Source organism: Pleurodeles waltl, chromosome 12 (genome assembly GCF_031143425.1).
Source record: "Pleurodeles waltl isolate 20211129_DDA chromosome 12, aPleWal1.hap1.20221129, whole genome shotgun sequence".
Lineage (NCBI taxonomy): Eukaryota > Metazoa > Chordata > Amphibia > Caudata > Salamandridae > Pleurodeles > Pleurodeles waltl.
In genome coordinates this window covers 122,820,309-122,846,382 of record NC_090451.1, presented here as the reverse complement: position 1 = coordinate 122,846,382, position 26,074 = coordinate 122,820,309, and the positions used below count along the sequence as shown (strand labels likewise).

At 47.2% G+C, this 26,074-nt stretch overlaps 3 non-coding genes across 3 annotated transcripts; all 3 read left to right on the top strand.

Moving 5' to 3' along the window:
- The first annotated feature begins 936 nt into the window (after window positions 1-936).
- On the top strand, window positions 937-1,010 carry TRNAI-AAU (transfer RNA isoleucine (anticodon AAU)). The gene has a single exon. It is a non-coding gene; the product is annotated as a tRNA-Ile (tRNA).
- A 6,933-nt stretch (window positions 1,011-7,943) lies between these two features.
- On the top strand, window positions 7,944-8,017 carry TRNAI-AAU (transfer RNA isoleucine (anticodon AAU)). Its single transcript has one exon. It is a non-coding gene; the product is annotated as a tRNA-Ile (tRNA).
- A 13,970-nt stretch (window positions 8,018-21,987) lies between these two features.
- On the top strand, window positions 21,988-22,061 carry TRNAI-AAU (transfer RNA isoleucine (anticodon AAU)). The gene has a single exon. It is a non-coding gene; the product is annotated as a tRNA-Ile (tRNA).
- Window positions 22,062-26,074: the final 4,013 nt, after the last annotated feature.

Genomic DNA, 26,074 nt, shown 5'->3' with positions numbered 1-26,074 from the left:
TTTCGAACCAGAGGCCTGGCTCTGCTCAAGGTCCTCTTGGAATCTCAAGCTCAAAACGAGCCAGGTATTCATATGGCTTTTGTCTGATTCATGCTCTCCCTCACAAGTCAAGAATTAAAAGAAAGCATAAATCATTATTGTTAAAAAGGAGAGCTATCCATTTAATGGCTGAATTATGTCATGTGAAACAGATCTTGGGATCAGTCATGGCTTCTAGCTTGACCAAATATTGTGATTTTAGGCAAATATTTTATTTCACTGAACCCCTTTTTTTCATTATCGCATCAAAAGACTTCATCAAGTATGTGAGTTGAGGGTGTACACTGTACAAAAATCTCTTGTATTTCATTTGATGGACTATAATGTTCCTTCATTTGCAGTAAGAATCGAGCCCATGTTTAGGTCTAGATGGTAAGTGACTTGCCTCTTATTACACTAATAGCATTTGTTTATCAGTGGTATGATGTAGTGCCTTTTCACAATAAACCAGATTAACTGTTTCCAGACATGTACGTTAGTAGCGACTATAGCCTGGAAAATGTATTGGGAGGTCAGGCGACAGTCCCCTCCTGAATGACGGTGATGATATTGCCAGTGATGAGCTAAACGGGGCAAAGGTCACATGATGTCATTTTTGGAGACATCGACATGATGCTAAATCATCAAGAATGTAAACAAAAAAAGAATCCTCTTTTTGATGAGAGAATGTGGGTGAGTATGTCTGTGTCCTTGCAGGTTTGGTAGCAGCATTGTTTGGTGTTTAGTGGTGACCCTAGCAGACTTCCACGCTGCTTTTGAGTAGTAGACAAGGCAATTGAACTTCTTGGCACAGTTAAGCTTATGAATGTATACTTTTCAACTGTAAACTACTGAACAGAGGGAAGTGTTGAGCCGTGTCTCACGTACTTAAGTGAACATTTTGTGGGGTCACGCATTGGCCGGTTAGCTCAGTTGGTTAGAGCGTGGTGCTAATAACGCCAAGGTCGCGGGTTCGATCCCCGTACGGGCCAAGGGTTACATTTTAGGAAAAGCTCTAACGCCATTTTACCACTAATGTATGGCCTCCTAATTCGTGTTGTTTTACTACCGTAAACATATATCCATGCAGAACGGCACACATTTCAAAACAGGAGGATGGAAATACAGAAAGAGAAGAACATGCAAGTCGTGCTTAAACCGGGACGTGAGGGGGTGAAAGTAGAGAGTGCCTTTGAAAGACATATGTTGGGTGCAGGGCTTTGAATACTGGGATGGGGAGAGAAGGAACATCCGCAGAGAGCAAAATAGAGAAACACCTGCGGCAACCAGCCCGAAACCTCGCAGTGTTGTGATATGCAAATCATTCTTGCACTGCATTCAATACAACGGCAGTAACTGGGAGCACCAAATAATCTGTTGGCTTCAAGACGAAGAGCAAGGTGTATTGTATTGTTGTAATTGCATTTACATAGCGTTTAGCACCCTGACGAAGCGCTTTATTGTGGTCAAGTAAAGGTTAGGAGTGAGGAGACCCGTGGAGGGGGGTTGTTTCACAGAATTTCAGTTTGACGTGCAGGTGCTACTAGCGGAAGAAGCTAAATTATGAGGTTGTAAAAGTTATGGCAATTTGTGATAAACGTAGGTGACAGGAATCAGGGGCTTGAGGCGAGAATGGTGTGTGATGCGGATGTGGCCAGAGTAGAGCCGATACCCAGATTCTGGTCCGATGATGAAACACCCAGAAGTGAGCGTTTACTGAGCAATAGATGATCCGACACTGCATACCTCAAGGTGAAGGTCTCATCTCAAAGGTCCCTGGACGCTTACAACCTCCAGTCCAGAGACACTGCACCTTCTCACCTCTAGAGACACCACTCGCCTCCCAGCACCCTGCCTCTCCCCCACTTAAAGAAAGGCTGCAAGTTCTCACCCACAGGGACAGGGCATCACTCCTACCGTATGGCATCCTGCACACCAGCCATCCACAGAGACTAAGCATGACTCCCCCACGGCTAGGGATTATGCACCAGTTCTGCCTCCAGGGACCCTACAGTTCCTATCCCAGGGACCCCGCACGCCCGTGCTTACCTCCTCAACCCCTATCTTCAGAGACACTACACTTCCCCACCTCATGGACCCTGTACCTCTCTTATATATAGACACCCAACACCTCTGTCACCAACAGGGACCCTGCACATTCATCAGCTTCAGAGGAAGTCCATCTCTCAGGGACCCTGCACCTTCCACACCCCAGGGATTCTCAAGTTCCCTTCCTACAGGAACCACGTACCTCTAGAGGTCTTGCATCCCGACCTTTATGCATCCTGCATACCGAGGAACCTTGCACAGGTCTCATTCCTGAGAACATTCACCCTCAGAGACCCTAAACCTCTCTCCAGGTACCCTGCTCCTCCTCTCCACCACCACCACCGTGGACCTTGGACCTCCTGCACTCCCACACCTCCAAAGACAAAAGACCCTGGGCTTTTGCCCCACCAGGGACACTATGACACCCTAAAGCTAATTCGCACTAAGACGCCTTGGCTATTGCGTGCTTTACAAAAGTTATACTTTACTTATTTACTTTACTTCCCTTACTTATTTACTTACATAACTTACTTACCTTACATACCTACCTTACTTATTTTACTTGACTTATTTATTGTTCTTGCTTACCTTACACTTCTGTAGGTTTTTTGTAGGTTTGCATGGCCCTTCCTCTGCTCCTCCTTATTTTCCCCTTAAACCATCCATGTTGAAGTAGATTGCCCATATTTTTTAATCTGTCCAAATAACAGTTACACCTGTATAGTACATTTCCAAGTGTAATTATTTTGGCACTCGCTGGGCAAAAGAGTATGTTAGGTTTAGGTCGGCTTTATTCCTTGTGAAGTGCCAGATAGCTGCACAGGAGCAGTCGCTGTTAAACGTGATGGCGGTAGTTTGGGGTTTTGCTTGAGAGTTTAGCGCAGGGGGAACATCCTCTGCAGCCCCTTGATAATTGAAGAGTAAGGGTGGGACTGAGGGTGCAACACAGACTTGGGTGATGTGGTCCCCGTTTTCTAAGCGTTTGAAAACGTTCAGTGCAGCAGCTTGTAAGTGGGCTTTCTTATTAACTCCTTCAGCAAGGCTTAAACAAAGGCCGACTAAAAGCGCTATTAGCCCTCTTTTTGTTTGAGTTTAATACTGGATGGAAGTTAATGGAGTTGAACACCTAGGCACCGAAGCAATGGAAGAAAACAACGGGACACACCATGTTATCTCTTCGCAAGTACCTAAGAGAAGCTAGGATTTAGAAGCAAGTTTTTAACTTTTTTGAGCTCCAAATGTAAGAGATCTGCTAGCGCTGTAAAAATGCAAGATTTAACCGCCTGTATGACTAATTACGCAAATATTGATATAAATGGAATTTTTTTTAATTTTTATTCTTTTATAGCACTATTTGTCCCAGTGTATGCTGACAAAGGAGTTTACATCAAGCACACATGCACAATAAATTCAGAGTCGGTTTATCGCTGGTGGTGCCCTGTGCGGCAGTCCTTTTTGGCATCCCCCCCCATGACCATCTCCTCGGATTCACTCACTAGCACCCACAAATGTGACTCTCATCTCTCCGTAGCCCCCTTTTACATGCATTCATTTGTTTTAATGTGCTGGTAAAGGCTGGCGTTACTATCACTCTAAGCTATCCACATAAAATATATTTCTGTTCTTTGCAGCAGGCATATTAACCCTCTATGCTACTTTATGGCAAGTCACTCACAACCACCGCACACAACCCCCCCGAAGCAAATGGAGCAAAATATCAACGGATCAGCTGATTTCCACCCTCGCCCGGGCCCCACCCCCTGGGACCCAGGACCTCAACACAGCCACCACCAACCTGCATCGCTGGATAGAACACTGCGGCAACACCCTCGTACCGCTCAAAGAACCCCCAAACACCCTCCACAGAATCAAGGACAGCTGGTTCACCCCAGCCATACAGGAATCCAAACGGCTATGTCGCAGAATGGAAAAAACCTGGCACCTTGAACCTACCAACTCCAACCACATTGCTTTCAAAGATGCCATACGCAAACACCACCAACTGGTCCGCATCACTAAAATGTCCCACTTCAAAAACCGCATTGACACCAACGCTCACAACAGTAAAGAGCTCTTCGGCATCATCAAAGAGCTCTCCACTCCCAGAACCTGCTCCAACGAACCCCCGCCATCACAGGAGTTCTGCAACTCACTTGCAACCCACTTCCGTTGAAAGATAGAAGAAATCCACAACAGCTTCAACCCCCAGACCCACCAGCTGACTACAAACACCCACGGACCCCACGCCCAAAGCAACACCCACCTCCTCCACACCTGGACCCCCGTCAACATAGAAGACACCACCAACACCATGGCCTCCATCCACTCCGTATCACCATCGGACCCCTGCCCACACAACATCTTCAATAAAGCAAACATCATCATTGCTCCCCACCTCTGCAACACCATCAACAGCTCCTTCGAGTCAGCCACCTTCCCAGAAAGATAGGAGCACGCAGAAGTCAACGTCCTGCTGAAGAAACCAAAGGCAGACCCAGACGACCCCAAGAACTACCGGCCAATCTCCCTCTTCCCCTTCCCAGCCAAGGTCATCGAAAAAAAAACGTGAACAGCCAACTATCCCGGTTCTTGGAAGACAGCAAGGTGCTCAACACCTCCCAATCCGGATTCCGCAAAACCCACAGCACAGAGACCACACTTATTGCTGCCACAGACGACATCAGGACCATGCTCGACGAAGGAGAAACAGCAGCACTCATCCTCCTGGACCTGTCCGCAGCCTTCGACACGGTATGCCATCATACTCTCCGCACACGCCTCCACAACACTGGAATCCACGACAAGGCACTCGACCGGATCTCGTCATTTCTCGCAGGCAGAACCCACAGAGTCCGGCTCCCACCGTTCCTGTCAGAAGCCTCCAGAATCATCTGTGGCGTCCCCCAAGGATCATCGCTCAGCCCCACGCTCTTCAATGTTTACATGGCCCCCCTCGCCAACATCGCACAAATCCACCACATCAGCATGGTTTTCTACGCAGACGACACTCAGCTCATCCTCTCCCTCACAAAAGACCCTACAACTGCAAAGAACAACCTCCACAACGGACTTCACACCATCGCCAGCTGGATGGAATCAAGCCGCCTCAAGTTAAACACAGACAAAACAGAAATCCTCACCTTTGGCACCAACCCCTCAGCATGGAACGACTCCTGGTGGCCCACCTCCCTAGGATCCGCACCCTCACACACGCACGCAACCTGGGATTCATCTTGGACCCCACACTCAGCATGACTCAGCAGGTCAACGCCATCTCCTCTGCCTGCTACAACACTCTCCGCATGCTCTGCAAGATCTTCATGTGGATCCCCGTCGAAACCAGGAAAACCGTCACCCACGCCCTGGTTAGCAGCCCCATATGCAGGAACAACAACCAAACTCCAAACAAAGCTGCAAAGAATCCAGAACGCATCTGCCCGCCTCATTCTTGACGTCCCACGCCGCAACCACATCTCCCCCCACCTCAGAGATCTACACTGGCTAACAAAATCGAAAAGGATCACCTTCATGCTCCTCATCCACGCACACAAGGCCCTCCACGACACAGGTCCAGCCTACCTAAATGACAGACTCACCTTCCACACTCCCACCCGCAATCTTCGTTCCGCCAGCCTCGTCCTCGCCTCCGTCCCCCGCATCCTCCGCACCACCGCCGGAGGAACATCCTTCTCTTACCTAGCCGCCAAGACCTGGAACTCCCTACCACTCCATCTTCGCCAGACTGAAGACCTCTTGACGTTCAGAAAACGCCTCAAGACATTGTTTAAATGACCAGTAGCTCCCCCACCCCAGCGCCTTGAGACCCTAACACAAGGAACTTTTCAGAAGGTGGTTTTAAATGACAAGTTTCATAAGTCATTGCTAAACACAGTGCCCCTTGAGGTCAGCGCCCCCAATCCAGGTCAGCATGTGGTGCGGCCGCACCGCCCTAAAGCCGGCCCTGCATAAATTATACAGCTGTATAATTCATTGTACAGGCTAAAGCAGTGAGGGTTATTGCTTATGAGGTTTAGGAATCACATATCACCAATACTTGTAGACATTTTATGTTAAGAGTGACAGTCAGGAGAAACACTGTGATTGTGGTTGTTTATACTAATAAGTCTTTAGTATTTCCCAAAGAAACTCTTCTTTGCAATGTTAGAATAACATATTGTGGGTAAAAACCCAATAAGGATTTAAACTCAAGTCAATCCTGGTAAATAGAACACAGTGCTAGATTAGAAGGCTTGCAACGTTTGAACAGGAAGTACCAAAATTACCTCAGTGCTCAAAGCAGTAGCCCACTTACCTATCTAAATGTAACAAAAATTAAAAAAAATCTGTGATCTGCATGTTACATAATGTGCTTGGAAGCAGCCACATTAACCTTCTATGCTACTCTATGAGTCAAAACATTGACTGGATAAAACAAAGAATTCTCCCAAGATTGCAAGATATCTTACTACTATTATAATGCTCTCAGAACTGCTGGGCACACAGTGATTGCTATAGCATGCGTCTTAACCATGCAAGATGTTTTAAAATGCAGCCTCTCTGTGACCAATTAAGTAATGCAGAACAGCTATACTTTCACATATGTCCTTGTTTCCAGTCTCTTTGTAGCAGAAGTTTTTTAGTAGATGTATACGTTGACTGTCAGACTCTGCTTTTCAAACTCCGCCCCTCGTGACTATCTCCTTTCCTTTGCCTGACCATAACTGCTAAGTTATGGGTTCCCGGAGTAAATGTTTTCCAATTTCAGCACCAGTTGAGCCCTTTCAAATGTTCAGTAAGTACCGTCTTGCCATATCAGACCAGACTGCTGAGCTTCATGGAAGGATAGCATATAAATTACATTTCTTCTCTCTTCTGCAGAGTGCAGAAGAATTAGATGGAAGCAAGCCTGTGGTCTGCAGGGGTTGGGTGAGCCACTGAAGTTTCGAACCAGAGGCCTGGCTCTGCTCAAGGTCCTCTTGGAATCTCAAGCTCAAAACGAGCCAGGTATTCATATGGCTTTTGTCTGATTCATGCTCTCCCTCACAAGTCAAGAATTAAAAGAAAGCATAAATCATTATTGTTAAAAAGGAGAGCTATCCATTTAATGGCTGAATTATGTCATGTGAAACAGATCTTGGGATCAGTCATGGCTTCTGGCTTGACCAAATATTGTGATTTTAGGCAAATATTTTATTTCACTGAACCCCTTTTTTTCATTATCGCATCAAAAGACTTCATCAAGTATGTGAGTTGAGGGTGTACACTGTACAAAAATCTCTTGTATTTCATTTGATGGACTATAATGTTCCTTCATTTGCAGTAAGAATCGAGCCCATGTTTAGGTCTAGATGGTAAGTGACTTGCCTCTTATTACACTAATAGCATTTGTTTATCAGTGGTATGATGTAGTGCCTTTTCACAATAAACCAGATTAACTGTTTCCAGACATGTACGTTAGTAGCGACTATAGCCTGGAAAATGTATTGGGAGGTCAGGCGACAGTCCCCTCCTGAATGACGGTGATGATATTGCCAGTGATGAGCTAAACGGGGCAAAGGTCACATGATGTCATTTTTGGAGACATCGACATGATGCTAAATCATCAAGAATGTAAACAAAAAAAGAATCCTCTTTTTGATGAGAGAATGTGGGTGAGTATGTCTGTGTCCTTGCAGGTTTGGTAGCAGCATTGTTTGGTGTTTAGTGGTGACCCTAGCAGACTTCCACGCTGCTTTTGAGTAGTAGACAAGGCAATTGAACTTTTTGGCACAGTTAAGCTTATGAATGTATACTTTTCAACTGTGAACTACTGAACAGAGGGAAGTGTTGAGCCGTGTCTCACGTACTTAAGTGAACATTTTGTGGGGTTACGCATTGGCCGGTTAGCTCAGTTGGTTAGAGCGTGGTGCTAATAACGCCAGGTTTGCGGGTTCGATCCCCGTACGGGCCAAGGGTTACGTTTTAGGAAAAGCTCTAACGCCATTTTACCACTAATGTATGGCCTCCTAATTCGTGTTGTTTTACTACCGTAAACATATATCCATGCAGAACGGCACACATTTCAAAACAGGAGGATGGAAATACAGAAAGAGAAGAACATGCAAGTCGTGCTTAAACCGGGACGTGAGGGGGTGAAAGTAGAGAGTGCCTTTGAAAGACATATGTTGGGTGCAGGGCTTTGAATACTGGGATGGGGAGAGAAGGAACATCCGCAGAGAGCAAAATAGAGAAACACCTGCGGCAACCAGCCCGAAACCTCGCAGTGTTGTGATATGCAAATCATTCTTGCACTGCATTCAATACAACGGCAGTAACTGGGAGCACCAAATAATCTGATGGCTTCAAGACGGAGAGCAAGGTGTATTGTATTGTTGTAATTGCATTTACATAGCGTTTAGCACCCTGACGAAGCGCTTTATTGTGGTCAAGTAAAGGTTAGGAGTGAGGAGACCCGTGGAGGGGGGTTGTTTCACAGAATTTCAGTTTGACGTGCAGGTGCTACTAGCGGAAGAAGCTAAATTATGAGGTTGTAAAAGTTAAGGCAATTTGTGATAAACGTAGGTGACAGGAATCAGGGGCTTGAGGCGAGAATGGTGTGTGATGCGGATGTGGCCAGAGTGAAGCCGATACCCAGATTCTGGTCCGATGATGAAACACCCAGAAGTGAGCGTTTACTGAGCAATAGATGATCCGACACTGCATACCTCAAGGTGAAGGTCTCATCTCAAAGGTCCCTGCACGCTTACAACCTCCAGTCCAGAGACACTGCACCTTCTCACCTCTAGAGACACCACTCGCCTCCCAGCACCCTGCCTCTCCCCCACTTAAAGAAAGGCTGCAAGTTCTCACCCACAGGGACAGGGCATCACTCCTACCGTATGGCATCCTGCACACCAGCCATCCACAGAGACTAAGCATGACTCCCCCACGGCTAGGGATTATGCACCAGTTCTGCCTCCAGGGACCCTACAGTTCCTATCCCAGGGACCCCGCACGCCCGTGCTTACCTCCTCAACCCCTATCTTCAGAGACACTACACTTCCCCACCTCATGGACCCTGTACCTCTCTTATATATAGACACCCAACACCTCTGTCACCAACAGGGACCCTGCACATTCATCAGCTTCAGAGGAAGTCCATCTCTCAGGGACCCTGCACCTTCCACACCCCAGGGATTCTCAAGTTCCCTTCCTACAGGAACCACGTACCTCTAGAGGTCTTGCATCCCGACCTTTATGCATCCTGCATACCGAGGAACCTTGCACAGGTCTCATTCCTGAGAACATTCACCCTCAGAGACCCTAAACCTCTCTCCAGGTACCCTGCTCCTCCTCTCCACCACCACCACCGTGGACCTTGGACCTCCTGCACTCCCACACCTCCAAAGACAAAAGACCCTGGGCTTTTGCCCCACCAGGGACACTATGACACCCTAAAGCTAATTCGCACTAAGACGCCTTGGCTATTGCGTGCTTTACAAAAGTTATACTTTACTTATTTACTTTACTTCCCTTACTTATTTACTTACATAACTTACTTACCTTACATACCTACCTTACTTATTTTACTTGACTTATTTATTGTTCTTGCTTACCTTACACTTCTGTAGGTTTTTTGTAGGTTTGCATGGCCCTTCCTCTGCTCCTCCTTATTTTCCCCTTAAACCATCCATGTTGAAGTAGATTGCCCATATTTTTTAATCTGTCCAAATAACAGTTACACCTGTATAGTACATTTCCAAGTGTAATTATTTTGGCACTCGCTGGGCAAAAGAGTATGTTAGGTTTAGGTCGGCTTTATTCCTTGTGAAGTGCCAGATAGCTGCACAGGAGCAGTCGCTGTTAAACGTGATGGCGGTAGTTTGGGGTTTTGCTTGAGAGTTTAGCGCAGGGGGAACATCCTCTGCAGCCCCTTGATAATTGAAGAGTAAGGGTGGGACTGAGGGTGCAACACAGACTTGGGTGATGTGGTCCCCGTTTTCTAAGCGTTTGAAAACGTTCAGTGCAGCAGCTTGTAAGTGGGCTTTCTTATTAACTCCTTCAGCAGGGCATAAACAACGGCCGACTAAAAGCGCTATTAGCCCTCTTTTTGTTTGAGTTTAATACTGGATGGAAGTTAATGGAGTTGAACACCTAGGCACCGAAGCAATGGAAGAAAACAACGGGACACACCATGTTATCTCTTCGCAAGTACCTAAGAGAAGCTAGGATTTAGAAGCAAGTTTTTAACTTTTTTGAGCTCCAAATGTAAGAGATCTGCTAGCACTGTAAAAATGCAAGATTTAACCGCCTGTATGACTAATTACGCAAATATTGATATAAATGGAATTTTTTTTAATTTTTATTCTTTTATAGCACTATTTGTCCCAGTGTATGCTGACAAAGCAGTTTACATCAAGCACACATGCACAATAAATTCAGAGTCGGTTTATCGCTGGTGGTGCCCTGTGCGGCAGTCCTTTTTGGCATCCCCCCCCATGACCATCTCCTCGGATTCACTCACTAGCACCCACAAATGTGACTCTCATCTCTCCGTAGCCCCCTTTTACATGCATTCATTTGTTTTAATGTGCTGGTAAAGGCTGGCGTTACTATCACTCTAAGCTATCCACATAAAATATATTTCTGTTCTTTGCAGCAGGCATATTAACCCTCTATGCTACTTTATGGCAAGTCACTCACAACCACCGCACACAACCCCCCCGAAGCAAATGGAGCAAAATATCAACGGATCAGCTGATTTCCACCCTCGCCCGGGCCCCACCCCCTGGGACCCAGGACCTCAACACAGCCACCACCAACCTGCATCGCTGGATAGAACACTGCGGCAACACCCTCGTACCGCTCAAAGAACCCCCAAACACCCTCCACAGAATCAAGGACAGCTGGTTCACCCCAGCCATACAGGAATCCAAACGGCTATGTCGCAGAATGGAAAAAACCTGGCACCTTGAACCTACCAACTCCAACCACATTGCTTTCAAAGATGCCATACGCAAACACCACCAACTGGTCCGCATCACTAAAATGTCCCACTTCAAAAACCGCATTGACACCAACGCTCACAACAGTAAAGAGCTCTTCGGCATCATCAAAGAGCTCTCCACTCCCAGAACCTGCTCCAACGAACCCCCGCCATCACAGGAGTTCTGCAACTCACTTGCAACCCACTTCCGTTGAAAGATAGAAGAAATCCACAACAGCTTCAACCCCCAGACCCACCAGCTGACTACAAACACCCACGGACCCCACGCCCAAAGCAACACCCACCTCCTCCACACCTGGACCCCCGTCAACATAGAAGACACCACCAACACCATGGCCTCCATCCACTCCGTATCACCATCGGACCCCTGCCCACACAACATCTTCAATAAAGCAAACATCATCATTGCTCCCCACCTCTGCAACACCATCAACAGCTCCTTCGAGTCAGCCACCTTCCCAGAAAGATAGGAGCACGCAGAAGTCAACGTCCTGCTGAAGAAACCAAAGGCAGACCCAGACGACCCCAAGAACTACCGGCCAATCTCCCTCTTCCCCTTCCCAGCCAAGGTCATCGAAAAAAAAACGTGAACAGCCAACTATCCCGGTTCTTGGAAGACAGCAAGGTGCTCAACACCTCCCAATCCGGATTCCGCAAAACCCACAGCACAGAGACCACACTTATTGCTGCCACAGACGACATCAGGACCATGCTCGACGAAGGAGAAACAGCAGCACTCATCCTCCTGGACCTGTCCGCAGCCTTCGACACGGTATGCCATCATACTCTCCGCACACGCCTCCACAACACTGGAATCCACGACAAGGCACTCGACCGGATCTCGTCATTTCTCGCAGGCAGAACCCAGAGAGTCCGGCTCCCACCGTTCCTGTCAGAAGCCTCCAGAATCATCTGTGGCGTCCCCCAAGGATCATCGCTCAGCCCCACGCTCTTCAATGTTTACATGGCCCCCCTCGCCAACATCGCACAAATCCACCACATCAGCATGGTTTTCTACGCAGACGACACTCAGCTCATCCTCTCCCTCACAAAAGACCCTACAACTGCAAAGAACAACCTCCACAACGGACTTCACACCATCGCCAGCTGGATGGAATCAAGCCGCCTCAAGTTAAACACAGACAAAACAGAAATCCTCACCTTTGGCACCAACCCCTCAGCATGGAACGACTCCTGGTGGCCCACCTCCCTAGGATCCGCACCCTCACACACGCACGCAACCTGGGATTCATCTTGGACCCCACACTCAGCATGACTCAGCAGGTCAACGCCATCTCCTCTGCCTGCTACAACACTCTCCGCATGCTCTGCAAGATCTTCATGTGGATCCCCGTCGAAACCAGGGAAACCGTCACCCACGCCCTGGTTAGCAGCCCCATATGCAGGAACAACAACCAAAGTCCAAACAAAGCTGCAAAGAATCCAGAACGCATCTGCCCGCCTCATTCTTGACGTCCCACGCCGCAACCACATCTCCCCCCACCTCAGAGATCTACACTGGCTAACAAAATCGAAAAGGATCACCTTCATGCTCCTCATCCACGCACACAAGGCCCTCCACGACACAGGTCCAGCCTACCTAAATGACAGACTCACCTTCCACACTCCCACCCGCAATCTTCGTTCCGCCAGCCTCGTCCTCGCCTCCGTCCCCCGCATCCTCCGCACCACCGCCGGAGGAACATCCTTCTCTTACCTAGCCGCCAAGACCTGGAACTCCCTACCACTCCATCTTCGCCAGACTGAAGACCTCTTGACGTTCAGAAAATGCCTCAAGACATTGTTTAAATGACCAGTAGCTCCCCCACCCCAGCGCCTTGAGACCCTAACACAAGGAACTTTTCAGAAGGTGGTTTTAAATGACAAGTTTCATAAGTCATTGCTAAACACAGTGCCCCTTGAGGTCAGCGCCCCCAATCCAGGTCAGCATGTGGTGCGGCCGCACCGCCCTAAAGCCGGCCCTGCATAAATTATACAGCTGTATAATTCATTGTACAGGCTAAAGCAGTGAGGGTTATTGCTTATGAGGTTTAGGAATCACATATCACCAATACTTGTAGACATTTTATGTTAAGAGTGACAGTCAGGAGAAACACTGTGATTGTGGTTGTTTATACTAATAAGTCTTTAGTATTTCCCAAAGAAACTCTTCTTTGCAATGTTAGAATAACATATTGTGGGTAAAAACCCAATAAGGATTTAAACTCAAGTCAATCCTGGTAAATAGAACACAGTGCTAGATTAGAAGGCTTGCAACGTTTGAACAGGAAGTACCAAAATTACCTCAGTGCTCAAAGCAGTAGCCCACTTACCTATCTAAATGTAACAAAAATTAAAAAAAATCTGTGATCTGCATGTTACATAATGTGCTTGGAAGCAGCCACATTAACCTTCTATGCTACTCTATGAGTCAAAACATTGACTGGATAAAACAAAGAATTCTCCCAAGATTGCAAGATATCTTACTACTATTATAATGCTCTCAGAACTGCTGGGCACACAGTGATTGCTATAGCATGCGTCTTAACCCTGCAAGATGTTTTAAAATGCAGCCTCTCTGTGACCAATTAAGTAATGCAGAACAGCTATACTTTCACATATGTCCTTGTTTCCAGTCTCTTTGTAGCAGAAGTTTTTTAGTAGATGTATACGTTGACTGTCAGACTCTGCTTTTCAAACTCCGCCCCTCGTGACTATCTCCTTTCCTTTGCCTGACCATAACTGCTAAGTTATGGGTTCCCGGAGTAAATGTTTTCCAATTTCAGCACCAGTTGAGCCCTTTCAAATGTTCAGTAAGTACCGTCTTGCCATATCAGACCAGACTGCTGAGCTTCATGGAAGGATAGCATATAAATTACATTTCTTCTCTCTTCTGCAGAGTGCAGAAGAATTAGATGGAAGCAAGCCTGTGGTCTGCAGGGGTTGGGTGAGCCACTGAAGTTTCGAACCAGAGGCCTGGCTCTGCTCAAGGTCCTCTTGGAATCTCAAGCTCAAAACGAGCCAGGTATTCATATGGCTTTTGTCTGATTCATGCTCTCCCTCACAAGTCAAGAATTAAAAGAAAGCATAAATCATTATTGTTAAAAAGGAGAGCTATCCATTTAATGGCTGAATTATGTCATGTGAAACAGATCTTGGGATCAGTCATGGCTTCTGGCTTGACCAAATATTGTGATTTTAGGCAAATATTTTATTTCACTGAACCCCTTTTTTTCATTATCGCATCAAAAGACTTCATCAAGTATGTGAGTTGAGGGTGTACACTGTACAAAAATCTCTTGTATTTCATTTGATGGACTATAATGTTCCTTCATTTGCAGTAAGAATCGAGCCCATGTTTAGGTCTAGATGGTAAGTGACTTGCCTCTTATTACACTAATAGCATTTGTTTATCAGTGGTATGATGTAGTGCCTTTTCACAATAAACCAGATTAACTGTTTCCAGACATGTACGTTAGTAGCGACTATAGCCTGGAAAATGTATTGGGAGGTCAGGCGACAGTCCCCTCCTGAATGACGGTGATGATATTGCCAGTGATGAGCTAAACGGGGCAAAGGTCACATGATGTCATTTTTGGAGACATCGACATGATGCTAAATCATCAAGAATGTAAACAAAAAAAGAATCCTCTTTTTGATGAGAGAATGTGGGTGAGTATGTCTGTGTCCTTGCAGGTTTGGTAGCAGCATTGTTTGGTGTTTAGTGGTGACCCTAGCAGACTTCCACGCTGCTTTTGAGTAGTAGACAAGGCAATTGAACTTCTTGGCACAGTTAAGCTTATGAATGTATACTTTTCAACTGTGAACTACTGAACAGAGGGAAGTGTTGAGCCGTGTCTCACGTACTTAAGTGAACATTTTGTGGGGTTACGCATTGGCCGGTTAGCTCAGTTGGTTAGAGCGTGGTGCTAATAACGCCCGGTTTGCGGGTTCGATCCCCGTACGGGCCAAGGGTTACGTTTTAGGAAAAGCTCTAACGCCATTTTACCACTAATGTATGGCCTCCTAATTCGTGTTGTTTTACTACCGTAAACATATATCCATGCAGAACGGCACACATTTCAAAACAGGAGGATGGAAATACAGAAAGAGAAGAACATGCAAGTCGTGCTTAAACCGGGACGTGAGGGGGTGAAAGTAGAGAGTGCCTTTGAAAGACATATGTTGGGTGCAGGGCTTTGAATACTGGGATGGGGAGAGAAGGAACATCCGCAGAGAGCAAAATAGAGAAACACCTGCGGCAACCAGCCCGAAACCTCGCAGTGTTGTGATATGCAAATCATTCTTGCACTGCATTCAATACAACGGCAGTAACTGGGAGCACCAAATAATCTGATGGCTTCAAGACGGAGAGCAAGGTGTATTGTATTGTTGTAATTGCATTTACATAGCGTTTAGCACCCTGACGAAGCGCTTTATTGTGGTCAAGTAAAGGTTAGGAGTGAGGAGACCCGTGGAGGGGGGTTGTTTCACAGAATTTCAGTTTGACGTGCAGGTGCTACTAGCGGAAGAAGCTAAATTATGAGGTTGTAAAAGTTATGGCAATTTGTGATAAACGTAGGTGACAGGAATCAGGGGCTTGAGGCGAGAATGGTGTGTGATGCGGATGTGGCCAGAGTAGAGCCGATACCCAGATTCTGGTCCGATGATGAAACACCCAGAAGTGAGCGTTTACTGAGCAATAGATGATCCGACACTGCATACCTCAAGGTGAAGGTCTCATCTCAAAGGTCCCTGGACGCTTACAACCTCCAGTCCAGAGACACTGCACACTGCACCTTCTCACCTCTAGAGACACCACTCGCCTCCCAGCACCCTGCCTCTCCCCCACTTAAAGAAAGGCTGCAAGTTCTCACCCACAGGGACAGGGCATCACTCCTACCGTATGGCATCCCGCACACCAGCCATCCACAGAGACTAAGCATGACTCCCCCACGGCTAGGGATTATGCACCAGTTCTGCCTCCAGGGACCCTACAGTTCCTATCCCAGGGACCCCGCACGCCCGTGCTTACCTCCTCAACCCCTATCTTCAGAGACACTACACTTCCCCACCTCATGGACCCTGTACCTCTCTTATATATAGACACCCAACACCTCTGTCACCAACAGGGACCCTGCACATTCAGCAGCTTCAGAGGAAGTCCATCTCTCAGGGACCCTGCACCTTCCACACCCCAGGGATTCTCAAGTTCCCTTCCTACAGGAACCACGTACCTCTAGAGGTCTTGCATCCCGACCTTTATGCATCCTGCATACCGAGGAACCTTGCACAGGTCTCATTCCTGAGAACATTCACCCTCAGAGACCCTAAACCTCTCTCCAGGTACCCTGCTCCTCCTCTCCACCACCACCACCGTGGACCTTGGACCTCCTGCACTCCCACACCTCCAAAGACAAAAGACCCTGGGCTTTTGCCCCACCAGGGACACTATGACACCCTAAAGCTAATTCGCACTAAGACGCCTTGGCTATTGCGTGCTTTACAAAAGTTATACTTTACTTATTTACTTTACTTCCCTTACTTATTTACTTACATAACTTACTTACCTTACATACCTACCTTACTTATTTTACTTGACTTATTTATTGCTCTTGCTTACCTTACACTTCTGTAGGTTTTTTGTAGGTTTGCATGGCCCTTCCTCTGCTCCTCCTTATTTTCCCCTTAAACCATCCATGTTGAAGTAGATTGCCCATATTTTTTAATCTGTCCAAATAACAGTTACACCTGTATAGTACATTTCCAAGTGTAATTATTTTGGCACTCGCTGGGCAAAAGAGTATGTTAGGTTTAGGTCGGCTTTATTCCTTGTGAAGTGCCAGATAGCTGCACAGGAGCAGTCGCTGTTAAACGTGATGGCGGTAGTTTGGGGTTTTGCTTGAGAGTTTAGCGCAGGGGGAACATCCTCTGCAGCCCCTTGATAATTGAAGAGTAAGGGTGGGACTGAGGGTGCAACACAGACTTGGGTGATGTGGTCCCCGTTTTCTAAGCGTTTGAAAACGTTCAGTGCAGCAACTTGTAAGTGGGCTTTCTTATTTACTCGTTCAGCAGGGCATAAACAAAGGACGACTAAAAGCGCTATTAGTCCTCTTTTTGTTTGAGTTTAATACTGGATGGAAGTTAATGGAGTTGAACACCTAGGCACCGAAGCAATGGAAGAAAACAACGGGACACACCATGTTATCTCTTCGCAAGTACCTAAGAGAAGCTAGGATTTAGAAGCAAGTTTTTAACTTTTTTGAGCTCCAAATGTAAGAGATCTGCTAGCGCTGTAAAAATGCAAGATTTAACCGCCTGTATGACTAATTACGCAAATATTGATATAAATGGCATTTTTTTTAATTTTTATTCTTTTATAGCACTATTTGTCCCAGTGTATGCTGACAAAGCAGTTTACATCAAGCACACATGCACAATAAATTCAGAGTCGGTTTATCGCTGGTGGTGCCCTGTGCGGCAGTCCTTTTTGGCATCCCCCCCCATGACCATTTCCTCGGATTCACTCACTAGCACCCACAAATGTGACTCTCATCTCTCCGTAGCCCCCTTTTACATGCATTCATTTGTTTTAATGTGCTGGTAAAGGCTGGCGTTACTATCACTCTAAGCTATCCACATAAAATATATTTCTGTTCTTTGCAGCAGGCATATTAACCCTCTATGCTACTTTATGGCAAGTCACTCACAACCACCGCACACAACCCCCGCCGAAGCAAATGGAGCAAAATATCAACGGATCAGCTGATTTCCACCCTCGCCCGGGCCCCACCCCCTGGGACCCAGGACCTCAACACAGCCACCACCAACCTGCATCGCTGGATAGAACACTGCGGCAACACCCTCGTACCGCTCAAAGAACCCCCAAACACCCTCCACAGAATCAAGGACAGCTGGTTCACCCCAGCCATACAGGAATCCAAACGGCTATGTCGCAGAATGGAAAAAACCTGGCACCTTGAACCTACCAACTCCAACCACATTGCTTTCAAAGATGCCATACGCAAACACCACCAACTGGTCCGCATCACTAAAAGGTCCCACTTCAAAAACCGCATTGACACCAACGCTCACAACAGTAAAGAGCTCTTCGGCATCATCAAAGAGCTCTCCACTCCCAGAACCTGCTCCAACGAACCCCCGCCATCACAGGAGTTCTGCAACTCACTTGCAAACCACTTCCGTTGAAAGATAGAAGAAATCCACAACAGCTTCAACCCCCAGACCCACCAGCTGACTACAAACACCCACGGACCCCACGCCCAAAGCAACACCCACCTCCTCCACACCTGGACCCCCGTCAACATAGAAGACACCGCCAACACCATGGCCTCCATCCACTCCGTATCACCATCGGACCCCTGCCCACACAACATCTTCAATAAAGCAAACATCATCATTGCTCCCCACCTCTGCAACACCATCAACAGCTCCTTCGAGTCAGCCACCTTCCCAGAAAGATAGGAGCACGCAGAAGTCAACGTCCTGCTGAAGAAACCAAAGGCAGACCCAGACGACCCCAAGAACTACCGGCCGATCTCCCTCTTCCCCTTCCCAGCCAAGGTCATCGAAAAAAAAACGTGAACAGCCAACTATCCCGGTTCTTGGAAGACAGCAAGGTGCTCAACACCTCCCAATCCGGATTCCGCAAAACCCACAGCACAGAGACCACACTTATTGCTGCCACAGACGACATCAGGACCATGCTCGACGAAGGAGAAACAGCAGCACTCATCCTCCTGGACCTCTCCGCAGCCTTCGACACGGTATGCCATCATACTCTCCGCACACGCCTCCACAACACTGGAATCCACGACAAGGCACTCGACCGGATCTCGTCATTTCTCGCAGGCAGAACCCAGAGAGTCCGGCTCCCACCGTTCCTGTCAGAAGCCTCCAGAATCATCTGTGGCGTCCCCCAAGGATCATCGCTCAGCCCCACGCTCTTCAATGTTTACATGGCCCCCCTCGCCAACATCGCACAAATCCACCACATCAGCATGGTTTTCTACGCAGACGACACTCAGCTCATCCTCTCCCTCACAAAAGACCCTACAACTGCAAAGAACAACCTCCACAACGGACTTCACACCATCGCCAGCTGGATGGAATCAAGCCGCCTCAAGTTAAACACAGACAAAACAGAAATCCTCACCTTTGGCACCAACCCCTCAGCATGGAACGACTCCTGGTGGCCCACCTCCCTAGGATCCGCACCCTCACACACGCACGCAACCTGGGATTCATCTTGGACCCCACACTCAGCATGACTCAGCAGGTCAACGCCATCTCCTCTGCCTGCTACAACACTCTCCGCATGCTCTGCAAGATCTTCATGTGGATCCCCGTCGAAACCAGGAAAACCGTCACCCACACCCTGGTTAGCAGCCGGTTGGACTATGGAAATGCCCCATATGCAGGAACAACAACCAAACTCCAAACAAAGCTGCAAAGAATCCAGAACGCATCTGCCCGCCTCATTCTTGACGTCCCACGCCGCAACCACATCTCCCCCCACCTCAGAGATCTACACTGGCTAACAAAATCGAAAAGGATCACCTTCATGCTCCTCATCCACGCACACAAGGCCCTCCACGACACAGGTCCAGCCTACCTAAATGACAGACTCACCTTCCACACTCCCACCCGCAATCTTCGTTCCGCCAGCCTCGTCCTCGCCTCCGTCCCCCGCATCCTCCGCACCACCGCCGGAGGAACATCCTTCTCTTACCTAGCCGCCAAGACCTGGAACTCCCTACCACTCCATCTTCGCCAGACTGAAGACCTCTTGACGTTCAGAAAACGCCTCAAGACATTGTTTAAATGACCAGTAGCTCCCCCACCCCAGCGCCTTGAGACCCTAACACAAGGAACTTTTCAGAAGGTGGTTTTAAATGACAAGTTTCATAAGTCATTGCTAAACACAGTGCCCCTTGAGGTCAGCGCCCCCAATCCAGGTCAGCATGTGGTGCGGCCGCACCGCCCTAAAGCCGGCCCTGCATAAATTATACAGCTGTATAATTCATTGTACAGGCTAAAGCAGTGAGGGTTATTGCTTATGAGGTTTAGGAATCACATATCACCAATACTTGTAGACATTTTATGTTAAGAGTGACAGTCAGGAGAAACACTGTGATTGTGGTTGTTTATACTAATAAGTCTTTAGTACTTCCCAAAGAAACTCTTCTTTGCAATGTTAGAATAACATATTGTGGGTAAAAACCCAATAAGGATTTAAACTCAAGTCAATCCTGGTAAATAGAACACAGTGCTAGATTAGAAGGCTTGCAACGTTTGAACAGGAAGTACCAAAATTACCTCAGTGCTCAAAGCAGTAGCCCACTTACCTATCTAAATGTAACAAAAAAAAAAAAAAAATCTGTGATCTGCATGTTACATAATGTGCTTGGAAGCAGCCACATTAACCTTCTATGCTACTCTATGAGTCAAAACATTGACTGGATAAAACAAAGAATTCTCCCAAGATTGCAAGATATCTTACTACTATTATAATGCTCTCAGAACTGCTGGGCACACAGTGATTGCTATAGCATGCGTCTTAACCCTGCAAGATGTTTTAAAATGCAGCCTCTCTGTGACCAATTAAGTAATGCAGAACAGCTATACTTTCACATATGTCCTTGTTTCCAGTCTCTTTGTTGCAAAAGTTTTTTAGTAGATGTATACCTTGACTGTCAGACTCTGCTTTTCAAACTCCGCCCCTCGTGACTATCTCCTTTCCTTTGCCTGACCATAACTGCCAAGTTATGGGTTCCCGGAGTAAATGTTTTCCAATTTCAGCACCAGTTGAGCCCTTTCAAATGTTCAGTAAGTACCGTCTTGCCATATCAGACCAGACTGCTGAGCTTCATGGAAGGATAGCATATAAATTACATTTCTTCTCTCTTCTGCAGAGTGCAGAAGAATTAGATGGAAGCAAGCCTGTGGTCTGCAGGGGTTGGGTGAGCCACTGAAGTTTCGAACCAGAGGCCTGGCTCTGCTCAAGGTCCTCTTGGAATCTCAAGCTCAAAACGAGCCAGGTATTCATATGGCTTTTGTCTGATTCATGTTCTCCCTCACAAGTCAAGAATTAAAAGAAAGCATAAATCATTATTGTTAAAAAGGAGAGCTATCCATTTAATGGCTGAATTATGTCATGTGAAACAGATCTTGGGATCAGTCATGGCTTCTGGCTTGACCAAATATTGTGATTTTAGGCAAATATTTTATTTCACTGAACCCCTTTTTTTCATTATCGCATCAAAAGACTTCATCAAGTATGTGAGTTGAGGGTGTACACTGTACAAAAATCTCTTGTATTTCATTTGATGGACTATAATGTTCCTTCATTTGCAGTAAGAATCGAGCCCATGTTTAGGTCTAGATGGTAAGTGACTTGCCTCTTAGTACACTAATAGCATTTATTTATCAGTGGGATGATGTAGTGCCTTTTCACAATAAACCAGATTAACTGCTTCCAGACATGTACGTTAGTAGTGACTATAGCCTGGAAAATGTATTGGGAGGTCAGGCGACAGTCCCCTCCTGAATGACGGTGATGATATTGCCAGTGATGAGCTAAACGGGGCAAAGGTCACATGATGTCATTTTTGGAGACATCGACATGATGCTAAATCATCAAGAATGTAAACAAAAAAAGAATCCTCTTTTTGATGAGAGAATGTGGGTGAGTATGTCTGTGTACTTGCAGGTTTGGTAGCAGCATTGTTTGGTGTTTAGTGGTGACCCTAGCAGACTTCCACGCTGCTTTTGAGTAGTAGACAAGGCAATTGAACTTCTTGGCACAGTTAAGCTTATGAATGTATACTTTTCAACTGTAAACTACTGAACACAGGGAAGTGTTCAGTCCCTGTCTCACGTACTTAAGTGAACATTTTGTGGGGTCACGCATTGGCCGGTTAGCTCAGTTGGTTAGAGCGTGGTGCTAATAACGCCAAGGTCGCGGGTTCGATCCCCGTACGGGCCAAGGGTTACATTTTAGGAAAAGCTCTAACGCCATTTTACCACTAATGTATTGCCTCCTAATTCGTGTTGTTGTACTACCGTAAACATATATCCATGCAGAACGGCACACATTTCAAAACAGGAGGATGGAAATACAGAAAGAACATGCAAGTCGTGCTTAAACCGGGACGTGAGGGGGTGAAAGTAGAGAGTGCCTTTGAAAGACATATGTTGGGTGCAGGACTTTGAATACTGGGATGGGGAGAGAAGGAACATCCGCAGAGAGCAAAATAGAGAAACACCTGCGGCAACCAGCCCGAAACCTCGCAGTGTTGTGATATGCAAATCATTCTTGCACTGCATTCAATACAACGGCAGTAACTGGGAGCACCAAATAATCTGATGGCTTCAAGACGGAGAGCAAGGTGTATTGTATTGTTGTAATTGCATTTACATAGCGTTTAGCACCCTGACGAAGCGCTTTATTGTGGTCAAGTAAAGGTTAGGAGTGAGGAGACCCGTGGAGGGGGGTTGTTTCACAGAATTTCAGTTTGACGTGCAGGTGCTACTAGCGGAAGAAGCTAAATTATGAGGTTGTAAAAGTTAAGGCAATTTGTGATAAACGTAGGTGACAGGAATCAGGGGCTTGAGGCGAGAATGGTGTGTGATGCGGATGTGGCCAGAGTAAAGCCGATACCCAGATTCTGGTCCGATGATGAAACACCCAGAAGTGAGCGTTTACTGAGCAATAGATGATCCGACACTGCATACCTCAAGGTGAAGGTCTCATCTCAAAGGTCCCTGGACGCTTACAACCTCCAGTCCAGAGACACTGCACCTTCTCACCTCTAGAGACACCACTCGCCTCCCAGCACCCTGCCTCTCCCCCACTTAAAGAAAGGCTGCAAGTTCTCACCCACAGGGACAGGGCATCACTCCTACCGTATGGCATCCTGCACACAAGCCATCCACAGAGACTAAGCATGACTCCCCCACGGCTGGGGATTATGCACCAGTTCTGCCTCCAGGGACCCTACAGTTCCTATCCCAGGGACCCCGCACGCCCGTGCTTACCTCCTCAACCCCTATCTTCAGAGACACTACACTTCCCCACCTCATGGACCCTGTACCTCTCTTATATATAGACACCCAACACCTCTGTCACCAACAGGGACCCTGCACATTCAGCAGCTTCAGAGGAAGTCCATCTCTCAGGGACCCTGCACCTTCCACACCCCAGGGATTCTCAAGTTCCCTTCCTACAGGAACCACGTACCTCTAGAGGTCTTGCATCCCGACCTTTATGCATCCTGCATACCGAGGAACCTTGCACAGGTCTCATTCCTGAGAACATTCACCCTCAGAGACCCTAAACCTCTCTCCAGGTACCCTGCTCCTCCTCTCCACCACCACCACCGTGGACCTTGGACCTCCTGCACTCCCACACCTCCAAAGACAAAAGACCCTGGGCTTTTGCCCCACCAGGGACACTATGACACCCTAAAGCTAATTCGCACTAAGACGCCTTGGCTATTGCGTGCTTTACAAAAGTTATACTTTACTTATTTACTTTACTTCCCTTACTTATTTACTTACATAACTTACTTACCTTACATACCTACCTTACTTATTTTACTTGACTTATTTATTGTTCTTGCTTACCTTACACTTCTGTAGGTTTTTTGTAGGTTTGCATGGCCCTTCCTCTGCTCCTCCTTATTTTCCCCTTAAACCATCCATGTTGAAGTAGATTGCCCATATTTTTTAATCTGTCCAAATAACAGTTACACCTGTATAGTACATTTCCAAGTGTAATTATTTTGGCACTCGCTGGGCAAAAGAGTATGTTAGGTTTAGGTCGGCTTTATTCCTTGTGAAGTGCCAGATAGCTGCACAGGAGCAGTCGCTGTTAAACGTGATGGCGGTAGTTTGGGGTTTTGCTTGAGAGTTTAGCGCAGGGGGAACATCCTCTGCAGCCCCTTGATAAGTGAAGAGTAAGGGTGGGACTGAGGGTGCAAAACAGACTTGGGTGATGTGGTCCCCGTTTTCTAAGCGTTTGAAAACGTTCAGTGCAGCAGCTTGTAAGTGGGCTTTCTTATTAACTCCTTCAGCAAGGCTTAAACAAAGGCCGACTAAAAGCGCTATTAGCCCTCTTTTTGTTTGAGTTTAATACTGGATGGAAGTTAATGGAGTTGAACACCTAGGCACCGAAGCAATGGAAGAAAACAACGGGACACACCATGTTATCTCTTCGCAAGTACCTAAGAGAAGCTAGGATTTAGAAGCAAGTTTTTAACTTTTTTGAGCTCCAAATGTAAGAGATCTGCTAGCGCTGTAAAAATGCAAGATTTAACCGCCTGTATGACTAATTACGCAAATATTGATATAAATGGATTTTTTTTTAATTTTTATTCTTTTATAGCACTATTTGTCCCAGTGTATGCTGACAAAGCAGTTTACATCAAGCACACATGCACAATAAATTCAGAGTCGGTTTATCGCTGGTGGTGCCCTGTGCGGCAGTCCTTTTTGGCATCCCCCCCCATGACCATCTCCTCGGATTCACTCACTAGCACCCACAAATGTGACTCTCATCTCTCCGTAGCCCCCTTTTACATGCATTCATTTGTTTTAATGTGCTGGTAAAGGCTGGCGTTACTATCACTCTAAGCTATCCACATAAAATATATTTCTGTTCTTTGCAGCAGGCATATTAACCCTCTATGCTACTTTATGGCAAGTCACTCACAACCACCGCACACAACCCCCCCGAAGCAAATGGAGCAAAATATCAACGGATCAGCTGATTTCCACCCTCGCCCGGGCCCCACCCCCTGGGACCCAGGACCTCAACACAGCCACCACCAACCTGCATCGCTGGATAGAACACTGCGGCAACACCCTCGTACCGCTCAAAGAACCCCCAAACACCCTCCACAGAATCAAGGACAGCTGGTTCACCCCAGCCATACAGGAATCCAAACGGCTATGTCGCAGAATGGAAAAAACCTGGCACCTTGAACCTACCAACTCCAACCACATTGCTTTCAAAGATGTCATACGCAAACACCACCAACTGGTCCGCATCACTAAAAGGTCCCACTTCAAAAACCGCATTGACACCAACGCTCACAACAGTAAAGAGCTCTTCGGCATCATCAAAGAGCTCTCCACTCCCAGAACCTGCTCCAACGAACCCCCGCCATCACAGGAGTTCTGCAACTCACTTGCAACCCACTTCCGTTGAAAGATAGAAGAAATCCACAACAGCTTCAACCCCCAGACCCACCAGCTGACTACAAACACCCACAGACCCCACGCCCAAAGCAACACCCACCTCCTCCACAGCTGGACCCCCGTCAACATAGAAGACACCGCCAACACCATGGCCTCCATCCACTCCGTATCACCATCGGACCCCTGCCCACACAACATCTTCAATAAAGCAAACATCATCATTGCTCCCCACCTCTGCAACACCATCAACAGCTCCTTCGAGTCAGCCACCTTCCCAGAAAGATAGGAGCACGCAGAAGTCAATGTCCTGCTGAAGAAACCAAAGGCAGACCCAGACGACCCCAAGAACTACCGGCCGATCTCCCTCTTCCCCTTCCCAGCCAAGGTCATCGAAAAAAAAACGTGAACAGCCAACTATCCCGGTTCTTGGAAGACAGCAAGGTGCTCAACACCTCCCAATCCGGATTCCGCAAAACCCACAGCACAGAGACCACACTTATTGCTGCCACAGACGACATCAGGACTATGCTCGACGAAGGAGAAACAGCAGCACTCATCCTCCTGGACCTCTCCGCAGCCTTCGACACGGTATGCCATCATACTCTCCGCACACGCCTCCACAACACTGGAATCCACGACAAGGCACTCGACCGGATCTCGTCATTTCTCGCAGGCAGAACCCAGAGAGTCCGGCTCCCACCGTTCCTGTCAGAAGCCTCCAGAATCATCTGTGGCGTCCCCCAAGGATCATCGCTCAGCCCCACGCTCTTCAATGTTTACATGGCCCCCCTCGCCAAC